The sequence below is a fragment of the Hylobates moloch genome, unplaced genomic scaffold (genome assembly GCF_009828535.3).
Source record: "Hylobates moloch isolate HMO894 unplaced genomic scaffold, HMol_V3 SCAFFOLD_573, whole genome shotgun sequence".
Taxonomy (NCBI): Eukaryota; Metazoa; Chordata; class Mammalia; order Primates; family Hylobatidae; genus Hylobates; species Hylobates moloch.
In genome coordinates, this window is record NW_026652848.1 from 1 (window position 1) to 13,710 (window position 13,710).

At 37.9% G+C, this 13,710-nt stretch overlaps 1 long non-coding RNA gene across 2 annotated transcripts; it reads left to right on the top strand.

The window, feature by feature from the left end:
• The first annotated feature begins 2,428 nt into the window (after positions 1–2,428).
• LOC116464387 (uncharacterized) lies at positions 2,429–12,482 on the top strand. 2 transcript variants are annotated; one of them, XR_004246905.2, is made up of 4 exons: positions 2,429–2,595; positions 2,716–2,827; positions 4,498–4,633; positions 9,523–12,482. It is a non-coding gene; the product is annotated as an uncharacterized LOC116464387 (long non-coding RNA). The 2 variants fall into 2 exon arrangements; XR_009212209.1 differs by lacking the exon at positions 9,523–12,482 and adding an exon at positions 4,853–9,498.
• Positions 12,483–13,710: the final 1,228 nt, after the last annotated feature.

A 13,710-nucleotide genomic window follows, 5' to 3' on the forward strand; every position in this document is an offset into this window, starting at 1 on the left:
TCGTGAATTACGTGATTGCCTGAAATTTTTGCCTAATCTATAGGATGCTTTTTAATTTGGAAAGTAGTTTTCTTTGATGTGCAGAAACTTTTCATGTTGACGTAGACCCATATATTTATTTTTGCGTTTCATTCATGTAGTTTTTGTCACCCATATAAGAAAATATGTATCAGTGACAAAGCATTTGTCAATTAGGTTTTTCTTCCAGGGTGTTTATTTTCCTCTTTGCAAAGGTGAGCAGAGATTCAAGTGACCCAAAATATATGCTCATCCTGTGTTTTAGTTAAAAACATTTTGTTGTTTATGGTCTTTTGTTTTGCCTTCAATTTGGGGGAGGGGGTGTTCATTTTCATACATCGTGTAAAATAAGGTCCTATTTCTCGCTTCTGCATCTGGATATCATTTTTCTCAAAGGTATTCATTCTCTGCCTTCCACATTGCAGTGTTCTTTATCAAAGTCAGTTGATTGTGTCCATATTTGTGTTGATCACGTTTTTGTCCTCCCTGTTTTTGTCCATAGTTTATGCAAGTATCATATATCAGCTGTGTAACTACAACTTGGCAGTGTAATTTGATATTGAGGATTGTGAGTCTTCACTTTGTATTTCTTAGGATTCCTTCAGATATTCATTGCTTTTGTGGTTCCCTGTGATTTTTAGCAATACATATTTATTTCTGTTAACTTTTTTTCACAACATAAAGGCCCATAATTAGAGGTACATTTTCATACATATAGATTGGGTAATGATCAAATCAGGGTACTTAGGATCTCTATTTGCTCATCCAGGCATTTTTTTGTGTGTGTGGGGAGAACATTCAAAATTCTCCCTTCTTGCTCTAGAAAAATATGATATTGTTAACTCCAGTCACCAGGCTGAGGAGGAGAACTTCAGATTTATTCCTTTAATGTTAAGATAACTTCGTTTCCATAATCAATCCTTCCCCATTCCTCCTCTATCTCCCAAACTCTGGTAACCAATATTGTGCTTTCTACTTCATTAAGATAAACATCTGAAGATTTCACATGAGTGGTATCATGCCGTGTTTGTCTTTCTAGGCCTAGCTCATTACATTTAACATAATATTTTCCAGGCTCATCTGTGTTGCTCTAAATGACAGTTTCATTATTTTGATGGCTGAAGAATATTTTCTAGTGTATGTATATGAGAGTTTCTTGATCTCTTTATCTGTGGATTAACAGGTAGGTTGAGTTTATACCCAGTAATGGGACTGCTAGAGGATATGGTATTTCTTTTTTTCCTATTCTTTGCAAGACCTCTAACTGTTTTTTATAGTGTTAATACTAATTTATGTTTCCACAAACAGTTCCCCTTTCTGGAAATTCATACCAGGAATTGTCTTTTTAAATATTTTGATCTTTTTGTAATGTTCAACCTATTGGAGTGAGATAAGATCTGAGTGTGGTTTTGATCTGCATTTTTCTCATGAGTAGTAATGTTAACCACGTTTTTGTAGACATTGTGTCAGTTTCCTGTCTTCTTTGGAAAAATACCTAATCCAGTTATTTGCCCAGTTTTTGTCTGGCAGTTGTTCTGCTGTTTTGTTATTTTTTTGCCAGCTGGTAGTATGACTGGCTTGTACGTTTTCAAAAATAATCCCTTATCCCAAACTTGTAATTTTTAGTGTGCCTTTTTATTTTGTTTATTGTTTCCTTTGTTGGGCACAAATGCTTCAGCTTGACGTGGTCCCACATGTGTGTAATTTCTTGGTGGCTGTGCTGTTGGTTACTAATCAAGAAAAAACAAGATCACTACCAAAGCAGTTCATTGTCAATAATTTTTTCTCTTGTATTTTTGTTTACTTTTTGCGAACCCTGAGCATACATCCAAGTTGTCCTAAATATACGCGTACCCAAGGTTGTCTTTATAGGAGCTTTATGGTTGCAAGTTTTGTGTATAATCTTTAATCATTTTGAGTTGATTATTGTGTAGCTAGTACCGTAAGAGTCCTGTATTATTCTTTTGCATATGGATATCTAGTTTTGGAAATCTTCCCCGTTGTGTCATTTTGGTGGTGTTTTGAAAATGTGTTCATTCCATATAAATTTTTGTTTATTATTGAGCACATTCATTTTGCTCACTGGTCTGTGTTTCTCTGTGTATGTCAGTAACATATGGGTTTGTTAACTAAGGATTTTCATTTAATTAGAACTCAGGGAATGTAATGCATCCCATATGGTTTGTATTTCTCAGAATAGCTTTGGAAATTCAGGGTGTTTCACATTTCCACATAAATTTTGGCATTGTTTCTTTATATTTCTTAAAACACTATTTGTCATATACTAAATGTATACAATTAGAAGGTAAAGGAAGATTTTGATACATGTATATGTTGAGTAATGATAAAATCAGGTTATTTAGCATCTCTTCATCTCATATAGTTATTATTTTTGAGTGGTAACAACATTCAGAATCTTTCCTTCTAGCTACTTTGAAACATATGATACATTTGTGTTAAGGCTAGTCACCCTGCTGTGGAATAGAAGACCAGAATTGGTCACTCTCATCTGAGAGTAACTTTGTACCCCATCACTGATTCCTTCTGAGACCGCCTCCACTTCCCCAGCAGCCTCTGGTAAGCCCTATTGAACTTTCTACTTCTAGAAGATAAAGCTTTTTTCAGTCTACATGCCTGAGATCACGTGGCATGGGACTTTGTCTACCAGGCTTATTCTTTGGACCTCATGTTTTTCAGGTTTCTTCACGTGGCTGCAGATGGCAGGATTTCCCAAAGGTTTATGGCTGAAACATATTCCGTGGTGTATCTGTACAGCAGTTTCCTCATCCCTGCAGCTGTGTTTGAACAGGTAGGTTGTTTCTCTACGTTGGCCACAGTTAAGAGTGCTTTAGTACTCGTGGGAAGGCAGATAGCTCTCTTCAACCTAGGGACTTCAACTGCTTTAAATGTGGAACCAGTGGTGGGGCTGTTAGGTGACATGGTAGTTGTACTGTGAATTTTTTCAGAAACCTCTAGCTGCTTTTCATAGTATGTATGCTAATTTACAACCCCACCAATAGTGTTTAAGAGTTATCTTTCTGTAAGTCTACACTGGATGTCACCTTCAAAAATTTGTGTTTTGTTTTTGGTAGCACTCATTCTGAGTGGAATGAGACAGAATCTTAGTGTGGTTTTCATGGACATTTTTTTGTGAGGTTTAGTGATGTCGAGAAAGTTATTTGAGAAATCCCCCCACATTGCTTTCCATGGCGTCCGAACTAGTTTGCATTTCCACCAACAGCAGACCAGCATCCCTCCTTCTGTCTTGCTGGTGTTCATGGGCCTTTTGCTTTGCATTTCTCTGATGATTCCTGAGGTAAACAAATGTTGTCTTGTCTGTTGGTTGCTGTAAACCTTCTTCTGAGATGCATATTTTCATGCCCCTTACCCTTTCTTCATTGAGTTTTTGTTTTTCTGATTTATTTGCTTAATGTATTTGAGGTAGATCCTGGATATTAGACTTCATTGGATGTGTATGTGGGAACATTTTCCTCCATTGTGTAGGCTGTCTGTTTACTGTGTTGGTAATTTCTTCTGCTGTGCAGCAGCTCTTTTGTATATTAGGCCCCACTTGTCAATAATTGTTTTAGTTGCATTTGCTTTTCGGGACTTAGGCATAGCCATGCTCTGCCAAATCCTCTGTCAAGAAGAGTATTTCCAAGTTCTCTTGCAGGCTTTTCATAGTTTGAGGTCTTGCGTTTACATCTTTCATTCATCTTGAGTTGATTTCTGTGCAGGGTGAGACATGGGCCCACTGTTTTTCTTCTGCAACTGGCTAGCAGTTTATCCTGGCACCATCTATTGAGCGGAGGGAGTCCTTTCTCCAAAGCTTATTTTTGTGGATCTTTTTGAAGATCAGATGGTGTTAGTGGTGTGGGTTTACGTCTGGGTCCTCTAATGTGTTCCGCTGCTCTGTGTGAAATGGGGTCCCTAGCTTTTCAATGAAATTTAAAATCAGGAAGTGTGACACAACCAATGTAGTTTGGACTTCTCAGGATTGCTTTAGAAATTCAGGGTGTTTTGTGGTCTGCATGAATTTTGGCATTGCATATTTACATATTTTTTAAAAGGCTGGCCATGTAGTAAAAGTATACAATGGGGAGAGTTAGAGTGGGGCATTTTGGTTAATGCAGACACAGAGAAATGTTAAAATCAGGATATTTAGAGTCTCTGTTATCACAAACAGTTGTTAATTTCTTTGTGGTGAAAACATTTGGAATCTTCTTTTCCAGATTTTGTGAAAAATGTGTGATGTTTTGTTAACCTCTGGTCACTGTGCTGTGGAACAGAGAGGAACAATTCATTTCTCTCATCTAAGTGTAATTTTGTACCTATTTCTGATCCCTGCCCATGCCCCTGCTTCCCTCCAATCTCTGGAAACCACTGTTGTGCTCTCTAGATCTATTGCAATAAAGCCTTTTATTTTGGGTTCTACATGAGTGAGATGTGGCAATGTTTTTCTTTCTCTACCTGGTTTAGGTCATTTACCATGCTGTCCTCCAGGTTCAACAGTATGGCTCTAAATGATGAAATTTCACTTTGATTTTCTGGCTGAAGACTATTGTTTGGGTACATCCACCACAGTTACTTTATCCCTTCATCTGTGGATGGGCAGGTAAGTTTCTTCCTTATCTTGGCGATTGTGAATAGTGCTGCAGTCCACATAGGATGGCTGATACCTCTTGCATAAACTGATTTCTTTTGCACTGAAAGTGTACTTAGTAGTAGAATTGTTAGATGAAGTGGTAGTTGTAGGTTTAATTTTTGGAGGAACCTCCGACTGGTTTCTGTAGTATGTATACTAATTAACATTCCTTTTTTTTTTTTGACAGAGTCTCGCTCTGTTGCCCAGACTGGAGTGCAGTGGCACGATCTCGGCTCACTGCAAGCTCCGCTTCCTGGGTTCACGCCATTCTCCTGCCTCAGCCTCCTGAGTAGCTGGGATTACAGGCACCCACCACCATGCCCAGCTAATTTTTTGTATTTTTAGTAAAGACAGGGTTTCACCGTGTTAGCCAGGATGGTCTCGATCTCCTGACCTCGTGATCTACCGGCCTCGGCCTCCCAAAGTGCTGGGATTGCAGGCGTGAGCCACTGTGCCTGACTGTATACTAATTAACATTCTTACCAAACGAGTTCTTCTCTGGAAATTTCCACCAGCATTTGTGTCTCTTTTAATATATTTTATCACTTTGATAACATCCATTTGAATTATAGTGAGATGATATGTGTGTTGTTTTGATTTATATCTTTCTCATGGTTTGTGGTGTTATTCAAGTTTTAAAACTTGTTTTCAGTGTTATGTCTTTTTTGTAGAAATGTCTATTCAGGTTTTGTTTGGTTATTAGTTTCTCTTTTGTGTTTTTGCTAGTAAGTAGTGTTAGTTGCTTAGACATTTTGAAGACAGCCTTTTATCAGATGTATGTTTGTTGAAACGTTTCTTGTACAATGAAACATATATGGAAATGTTCTGTGCAATAAAAACAGCAGTGGTAACAGAGGAGATGTAGGCTCTGAGTGTCTCACTGGAGACTGAAGTCCACAGATATGCAACAAAGCCTTTGTCTCCCTGATGTTTTTGCCTCCTGCTGGTCATGTGCTTTCACACATCAAGAGAGGACATTTAACATTTGAGCCACAGTGTCATTTGCTCTTGTCTGATGGGTGAGATTTTTGCTGGCATAGTCCATATTGTCATATGTTCTTGGGGCCCACAGGATTATTCTTGGTCATCTAAGATGTTACTGACATCTTGTCACCTTAAGATGTTGCTGACTTAATCACCTTCAACTGACTCCTGTTCATTCTTCGAAATAAGCAAACACATGTTGTTTCAGTGATCCTTTCAGTTGGTGATTTGCCTGGTGCATTGCTATGTGAGGTCACCTCCCGTCAAATGACCCACAGGTGGTAACAGTCTGTGAACAAACAGTTTACAGGAGGGACCAACCATGTGTGGACATGGGGTGGGTCATTTCAAAGTGAGGTAGTCAACCTGTACCCTAGACTGGCACAGACAGAAGAAGCCACAATCCTTTAGAGAGAAAAAAATTACGAAGTATAAATATCCTTTGTTAAGAGAAACAGAGACCATTTTCAGAGGGCGTAATAGTATTAAAATGTGTTCTCATTGTTCAGCTCCCACTTATGAGTGAGAACATGCAGTGTTTGGTTTTCTGTTCCTGTGTTAGCTTGCTGAGGATAATGGCTTCCAGCTTCATCCCTGTCCCTGAAGAGGACTTGATCTCATACCTTTTTATGGCTGTGTAGTATTCCATGATGTATATGTAGTACATTTTCTTTTTCCAGTCTTATCATTGATGGGCATGTGGGTTGGTTCCAAGTCTTTACCATTGTGAATAGTGCTGCTATAAACATACGTAGAGCAGATGGTGCTCAAAGCAAGATGGACCTCTGAGCAAGATGAGCTCCAGGCTTGATGGAGCTCAGAGCAGATGGAGCTCCAAGTGAGATGGAGCTCCAATTAATATGAAGCTCGGAGCAGATGTTGCTCAGAGTGTCATGGAGCTCCAAGCCTATGGTCTCAGAGCAAGATGGAGCTCTGAGCAAAATGGAGCTCAGAGCAGATGGTGCTCAGAGCAAGATGGAGTTTGGAGTGATTGGAGCTCTGAGAAAGATGGAGCTTGGAGAAAATGGAGCTCTGAGCAAAATGGAGCTCAGTGTGATGGGAGCCCTAAGGAAGATGGAGCTTGGAGCAGATGGAGCTTCAAGCAGATGGTGCTCAGAGCAAGATGGAGCTTGGAGTGATTGGATCTCTGAACCAGATGGAGCTTGGATCAGATAGACCTCTGAGCAAGAAGGAGCTCCAAACAAAATGGAACTTGGAGCAGAAGTTGCTGGTGTAAGATGGAGCTCAGAGCAGATGGTGCTCAGAGCAAGAGGGAGCTCAGAGTGATTGGCACTCTGAACATTGCTCTGAGTGATTGGAGCTCTGAGCAAGATGCAGCTCAGAGCAGATAGAGCTCTGAGCAAAAGAGGAGCTCTAAGCAAGATGGAGTTTGGAGGAGATGTTGCTTGGTTTTAGTTGGAGCTCAGAGCAAAATGGAGCCCACAGTGATTACAGCTCCAAGCAAGGTGGAGCTCAGAGCACATGTAGCTCAGAGTAAAATGAGCTCTGACCACATGGTGCTCAGAGCAAAATGGAGCTAGAAGTGATTGGAGCTCCCAGCAAGATGGGGCTTGGAGTGATTGGAACTCCCAGCAAGATGGAGCTCAAAGTAGATGGATCTCTGACTAGATGGAGCTCTGAGTAAGATGAATGTCTGTGCAGATGTTGCTCAGAGCAAGACAGTGCTTGGAGCGATTGGCACATCGAGCAAGATGGAGCTTGGAGCAGATGGAGCTCTGAGCAAGATAGAGCTTGGAGTAGATAGAGCTTGGAGCAAGAAGGAGCTCCAAGCAAGATGGAGCTTGCAGCAGGTGCTTCTCAGTGTAAGATGGAGCTCAGAGAAGATGATGTTCAGAGCAAGATTGAGCTCAGGGTGATTGGCACTCCAAACATTGCTCTGAGCCCATTGGAGCTCTGAGCAAGAAGGTGGGAAGTGAGCAAGAAGGTGAAGAAGTGATACAATCCCACAGAACATTACAAGTTTAGCAGAAGCTATTATGAAATGTAAAGAGAAGAATGCCCCAGAATTCTATGTGGATTGTCAGGGGACAATACTCATTTCTGTAATCAGGCATACTTTGAAAAAATTTATCATATCAAACCTCACAAGGACAACCAGAACTCTGTGATATCCACTCTACAAACCTCAGACCCCTATAGTGTAGTAAAGGTGACAGCCAAGATAGAAAGACAGAAACACACTGTTTGATGACCAATCTTTGGAAGTTGAGACGGCAAGTGTGGATTTACTCAGATTATTTTCCTGTTAGCACCTCCATATGTAATTTTGACGGTACTTTGAATTGGGCTGATGACACAATGGGGAAACATAAACTGCTGACACTGGACTTCAGCAATACAGTAACAGCCATGTGCAAGGCCATTGAAAAAGACTGGTGGTTACATTGCCACGTGTTTTTCTGCATGGAATCATCATCTTAACTATGGACTTTATGTGTTTTCACAGCAAGATGTTTCTAGTATCTAGAAATGGACCTTATGCATCATATACTTCATAAGAGCTTGGAAAGCTCTCACCCAGGTATTACCAAATGCCAGACATCTCTCTATGTAGGCTATTTTCTGCCACAGCCAGAATTCATTCTGGGTGACAAGCTGTTCTTGGCTGCTAAGGAAGTGATGTGGGGGAGCCAGGTGTCTCTCGCTGTCTGTAAGTCTATGGGAAAAAGAACACTGAAAGGCACTAAGTTTACTGCCACGTTTAGAGGAACTTGTCAAGGCAACACAAGAGTGTTGTAGTCCTATGTGGCCAACAGTAACCTGAGTTTTTACAGCACTTATTGCATAATGATCACAGTCACATTCAAGTTCACTTTCTAAATCTTAGATTCTACAAAAACTCTGTCTGATAATGTCCTATAGAACTTTTGGTAGCTAAAATCAATGAGTTTGAAAAATAATTTGAATTTGGCTTGCTCACGTTTTCAGCAGAATGCACTTGTGAGTCCTGCTCTGTCATTGTATTTTACATGTGTGGCTGTCCCTCTTGCTGTGTTGGAAGTCAGTGTTCCGGAATGTTAACTTCTACAAATACCTATGTATAGAGCAAAGAGAGAACTCTTCAAGTCAAAAGAGTGTATGTTGTTTCAGGGAAGCTCTCTAGCCTTGGATTTGAAACTATAATATTTGTTACACAGAGAGAAGATGGTTATTTTTTGTATTTTATTTTTAATTTTTGTGGGTACATAGTATTTGTGGAGTACATGAGATGTTTTGATACAGGCATGCAATGTGAAAAAAAGCACATCATAGAGAATGGGGTATCCCCTCAGTGATTCTTTGAGTTACAAACATTCCAATTACACTCTTTATGTTATTTTCAAATATATGATTAAGTTATTATTGACTGTAGTCACCCGGGTTTGCTATCAAATAGTAGGTTTTTATTATATATTATTTCTTTTTTGTTTTTTGTATCCATTAACAATTCCTGCCTCCCTCTCACTCTCTCACTACCCTTCCCAGCCTCTGGTAATCATCCTTCTACTATGTCCATGAATTTAATTGTTTTTATTTTTAGATCCCAGAAATAAGTGAGAACATGTGATGTCTGTATTTCTGTGCCTGGCTTATTTTTCTTGACATAATAATCTTCAGTTCCATCCATGTTGTTGCAAATGACAGGCTTTCATTTTTATGGCTGAATAGTACTCCACTGTGTATATGTACCGCATTTTCTTCCTTCATCTGTTGATGGACACTTAGGTTGCTTTCAAATATTAGTAATTGTAAACAGTGGTGCAGCAAACCTAGGTGTGCAGAAATGTCTTTGATATACTCGTTTCCTTTCTTTTGGGTATATACCAAGCAGTGAGATTTTTGGATCATATGGTGGTATATCTGTTTTTTTTCAGGAAACTCCAAACTGTCCAAGGAGATAGTTCTGTTGTGATTACTTCATTGAGAAATTTAACTTATGAGCAGTTGAAAGGAATGCAAGTTGCTGGAAAATCAGAATGAAGAGTGCAAAATGACCAAGCTACAATGTATTGTCATTATTCACCCTGATGTGAAAAAGGCAGTGAATTTAATAGAAAATAACTTTGCAGAGTAAAATCTCAGGTGTGTTTTTTTAGTGCCACAGTCTTGGATGATGCGTTCCTAGAAGCTGTCAACATCTCTTCTTAATTGGAGAAAGTGTTAAGCCCCAAAGTAGCTGGAGCAGTACATCTTCAGTTTTTGACAAGAAAGCAGGAACTTGATCACTTTGAGTGCTATTCATTAGTTTCTGCTTTCATTGAGAATGCAACAAAAGCCAACTAGGCTGCCGCTAACTCCTTGCTGGACATCTTCTGCCACTGTCACAGGAACTGTGATCTCACTGGACAATTAACTAGGGAGCCTTTAATCTTGAATGACGGCTGCACAAATGATCTTCAAAGCATTTTAGCCACCAGAGGAATTCTCTTCAAATACCCAAAATCCATCAGTATCTTGAATCATGCTGGATTTTGAATAATTCTTAACAAGCCATGTAAAGGGGGCTCTCTGGCCTTGAAATAGTGATGTTTTTTTACAGAAAGGAGAATGCAGAATGGTCAGACTACCATGCACTGTTAAATTTGATTTCAAGAAATTACAGGAAAACTTTCCAAAGTTCCGTCTCACAGAATTTATTTTTACAAAGAATTCCAAGATAAGTTTAGTTTTATGGAAGATTTTTATGTGGTTTTTACTCACTCTTCATCTCAGACATCAACAGATGATTATGTCACTTATTTAGCTAGTAAATTTATTAATATAAAACTCAGAGACATTCCACTATCCACATTGCTTACACCATTAGGCATAGATTCAATGTCAGCTATGACAATTGAAAATAAGCTGTTTTATGATTTAAAGGTTTAAATTTCTCTAACCAAACTACTTGATCCAGATGCAGCACTGCAAATGTTAATATCTGTTCTGGAAGAACAATCAAATAAGACTTAAGAGGAAAAGGAATGGCCACAATCCACCTGAATTTTTTTTTTTTAAAAGTGTGTAGCCTACTAAATCAGAATGAAAACAGAAGTACAAGATTATAAACAAATGCAATCAAACTTTTCTTAAGCTTATCTAAAGTTATTTTATCTGAAAATTTCAAGCAACTTTGTTCAACATTAAATTGACAACCTAAACTAACAAGTCTTTTGAATTTATGTATGGTAGTAAACATTATCTCTATTAACTCTATTACCTAAGGCTAAACCTAAAGTTTTTAAGCAAAATTAGAAAAAGTCTTCACTTATCAAAAAATAAAGTTTGTTACATTTAGTATTTTCCCAATAAAATTGGTCATTCTTGGTTTTCTATTTGGAGAATCTGTGCAAAATTTCACTAAAAATAAATTAGCACTAGAAATTATTTCTAAATACCAAAAAAATGAAGAATGGTTTCACAAAGAAAAAAAAGAAAACTTGCTTAATTAGCAGAGTATCATCTCTGTGATTTTTGTGATTATTTGATCAGTGTCCTGAGATGGAAACAAAGGCAAGTAATGACAAAATTAAAATAAGCATGCAGATTTTTTTAAATTAAGTGCCAAAAAATAATGGGTCGTGCAAAGCCCTTAAAAACATTGTGGCCTAATTCTAAAGTTTTTTTGCTACTATGCTACATCACACCCAACATCAGTTAAGTGCTCATTCTGTGACAGGTAGTACATTATGTTTTAGCAAACTACACAAGACCCCTATGTGATAATATGCTTCAGGGTTGTAAGGTTGGGTGCATTCACTAGTCTTGAATTTTCTGGGAGTATACAAACCCAATATTAGTCTAGATGCCCAAAAATCTATTTAGACATCACAGTAGAATGGAGAGTAATCTTGACCACAGGAGGCTGTGTTTTGGCATTTATTTTGAAATTATTTTTTCTTGATTTCTTTGCCTTTTAATTGTTTTGTGAGTTTTACAATGTACAGAATATTTTTAAATTATTATATATATAAACTGATTAGTCTTCATTTTAAACTTATGCCTTTGGGGTCTTACTTGGATTTCTCCTAACAATATTATACACATATTTGCAATAATTTCTCTCATACTGCTTTTAACTCATTTAATTTTTCAACTTTTTAAGAATAACAAAAGTGATATTAATTGTAAAAATGCTGAAGTGACATATGAATTTATGCAGTGCATATGTATTTTTTATTTTACCAATGTGATGGGAGAAATGCTGTCTTATATTTTAACATACATTTTGACCATTACACAGATGAAGCAACTTTTCATTTGTTAATACATAATGCATACTTTTTCTTCTGTGCAATTCCTCTTTATATTCTTTGCTCATTTTCCCACTGGGATTTGCAAGTTCTTTATTATTTGATAATCTGTATACATTCTGAATATCCATTTTTTGTTATATATACCATGTAAATATTTTCTTCTAATTTGTTATTTATCTTTTAATGGTATTCATCAATTGTTTGCTAAAATGAGTTTGTTTAGTTAGTAAAATTTGTCTTTTACTTCATGATATTTGTATTTCATGTCATGAGGAAAAGGCATGAACATTTTAAAAACTTCCTTGTAGTATTAATTTTATTTTTTATTTCATTCTTTATTTGAAATTTATTGTTTATTTCTTCAAATTCCAAATAATAACCAACTTTCTCAAAGCAATGCTTCTTTCTACTGATTTCAAACGTTACATTTGTCTTCTCTGAAGTTCTTGTCTATTTGATACCTGTCACACTACTGCTGTGGATGTGCTTCGTACCATCACCGTACTGCAGGGTTATAAGATTATCTGATAGCCAATAGAAGCAGAACTCTACTCACTGTCGTTCTTTTTTCTTTTGGAGAATAAAGTTAGCTATTTTTATCTGGGTTCTCAATTTTTTTTTTCTTTTTGAGATGAAGCCTTGCTCTCTCACCCAGGCTAGAGTGCAGTGGCGTGATCTTGGCTCACTGCAACCTCTGCCTCCCGGGTTCAATTGATTCTCCTGCCTCAGCCTCCTGAGTAGCCAGGATTACAGGCATCCATTACCACGCCTGGCTAATTTTTTTATTTTTAGTAGAGACAGGGCTTCACCATCTTGGCCAGGCTGGTCTTGAACTCCTGACCTTGTGTTGCACCCACCTCTGATTCTCAAAGTCGTGGGATTACAGGTGTGAGCCACCACACCTAGCCGGGTTCTCAGTTTTGTATAAACTTTAAAGAAGATTATCAAATCACATACCAATTACCATCTGATTGAAATTTCAATGTTTTTATATATAAGTTTCGAGACTAAAGCCATCTCTATTCTTTCAGCAGTTCAGATGTTTATCTTTCAACTCAAAATGTATTCTAAATTTTATTTTGATGTTTCTTTGTGAATTATTTAGAAGTTTGTTGTTTGATTTCCAAACACTTGTGTGTTTACTAAGTATCTTATTGATATTCATTCTTTTCTTTTTGAATTTATGTTTTAGGTTCGGGGGTACATGTGCAGCTTTGTTATGTAGGTAAATTGCATGTTGCTGTGGTTTCATGGAAAAAATAATTTAGTCACTGCGGTAGTGAGCATAGTACCTGATAGGCATAAGTAATTTTTCAGTCCTCTCCGATTTTCCGCCCTCTACCCTCACACAGTCCTTGGTATCTATTATTCCCTGTTTTGGACCATGTGGAGCCAGTGATTATCTCTCACTTATAAGTGATAATATATGCTTTCTTTTTCTGTTTTTGTGTTAATTTGCTTAATTTGTGGGATGTAGCCTCCAGCTACATCCATTTTGTTGCAAAAGCCATAATTTTATTGTTTTTTTGTTGCTACACAGTATTTCATGGTGTATATGTACCAGGTTTTTTTCTTTTTGAGATAGAGTCTCACTCTGACACCCAGGCTGGAGTGCTGTGGCATAATCTGGGCCCACTGCAACCTTCACCTCCCAGGTTCAAGCTATTCTGCCACCTCAGCTTCCCAAGCTGGGTCTACAGGCATGCACCGCCACACCTGGCTAATTTTTGTATTTTTAGTAGAGATGGTGTTTCACCATGTTGGCCAGGCTTTTCTCAAATTCCTCATATCAAATGATCCACCCATCTCGGCCTCCCAAAGTGCTGG